The following is a 1,905-nucleotide window of genomic DNA, read 5'->3' on the forward strand; positions in this document are numbered from 1 at the left end:
GCACATGTTGTTCCTTTGCCTGATAAGTCCTCCTCAACTTTCTGCCTGCTAACTTCTCCATGTCCCGCAACTTCAGCCCAGGCATTATTTATCTTGGAAAGCTTTCTTGGTCTTTTCTTCTTTCCTATTTGCTACTCTTCCCTGTCCAAAGGGACTTTTACCTCATCTATTCTCTTTTTCTTTGTTTCCATAATAATGAATACATATGCTATTATCCTATCTAGCACATACACATTTGTTAATGTAATCATTGATTTTTATATCTGTTTTTCCCCTGAGACAATACATTCAAGCCACAATCTATGTTTTGTACTTTGCCTTTTTTTTTTATTCTTGGAATCCTGATCAGACTAGGACTCACATGAGAATCAGAGGCTGGTGTGTACCTTCTACCTGTATTTACAAGACTTCTGGGATGCTTTATTGGGTCATGCAGATTAGATCCACCATTAGACTCGGAAATTATTCCACAAACCTTACTACCTGTCCCCTAAACCTGCATAAACATAGCTCCGTGAGGCCAGACCTCAGACCTATTTGGAGCAATGCTGATTCCATAGAGGGCAATAGGCTGCCCCATACTCTGTTGAGCATGGGAGAAAGTGTGCTATAGACACGGATCTCCAAGTCTGTTTCCAGGAAGACAGCAGGCTTGTGACTCTGAGCCAGATGTCCTCCCCACATGGGAGCAGGAGTGGAGAGAGGCCTCCTGACTTGGGGGTATCTAGATAGAGTGTGGCGCCTCTTTGTGGAGTAGGAAGAGATAGGTGGAGAAAGGAAACAGAGGCATTTCCCCAATACTGTTTCATCCTGGATGTGTATCGCAACTGTTTCCTCTTTAGAGACCTGTGGCCCAGGAGTTTGAATATCTTATTCTTATATCTATTCCTTAGCATTCAGTTAATGAGCCATTAGGGTGATCTATAAGATCAGCATTTACGATCGGAAGGATAGATGTGGATAATGATGATGGGGTCAAAGACTAGAATTCATAATGACAGAACATACTACATTTAGGACAATATAAGGGGGAAAAGAGGAAGACTATGAATATTAGAGTATAATATCTTGGTGATTGAAGGATTTGAGTGATTACCTGTCTTACTTGATATCTTAAATGGAATGGAGATGAAAGTTATTAACGAAGAAATTAAGGAATTGTGAGACCTGTGTATTGGGCGTATCATTAGCATGAGCATTAATATTGGAAAATATGATGGTAGAGCATTGAATGAAGAGTGAGATTTAAGTCATGCTAAAATATTCCGAGAATACAACAGAATATTCTGGAGGTTCATAGATTACTAGACAGAAAGGACAGAGTGGTTATTATGTTAAAAAACAAATACTCCTTTATTATATACTTATTTATTATTACTTTTTTTAAATTAACATATGACATTTGTTGCTGTTGCTGTTGTTCTGAAATGTTTGCCTTTAGGATCAGAAAATAAGCTCATACCATCAAGGACAGTAATGCATTTTGGCTTAAAATACGAGTACTGTGTTAGAAAGAATAATGCTGGCCGCCATAACAAACAAATCCCCAAATGTGCAATGGTTCAATCATGACAGAAGTTTATTTCTCACGTGTGTAAAGTTCAGGATGGGTGTTCCTGGTAGGTGACTCTCTTCCAAAGATGATTTAAGGGTCTAGACTCCTTACATCTTGTGGCTTTCCTGACTCTATTATGTGGCTTCCAAGATCCCTATACTTAACTTCACCAGGTTGGAAAGGAGCTGCAAGAGAAGGCATACTACTTGTTACCAATTTGGGATGGAAGAGACTAAAATCATTTCTGCCCACGTTTCACTGGTGAACACTAGTTATGTGGCTTCACCTAAATTCAAGGGAGCCTGGGACTCTAGTCTACTGTGACCAACTACTTTTCAGCCACAAAATTA

This window comes from Pteropus vampyrus, unplaced genomic scaffold, assembly GCF_000151845.1.
Source record: "Pteropus vampyrus isolate Shadow unplaced genomic scaffold, Pvam_2.0 Scaffold27, whole genome shotgun sequence".
Lineage (NCBI taxonomy): Eukaryota > Metazoa > Chordata > Mammalia > Chiroptera > Pteropodidae > Pteropus > Pteropus vampyrus.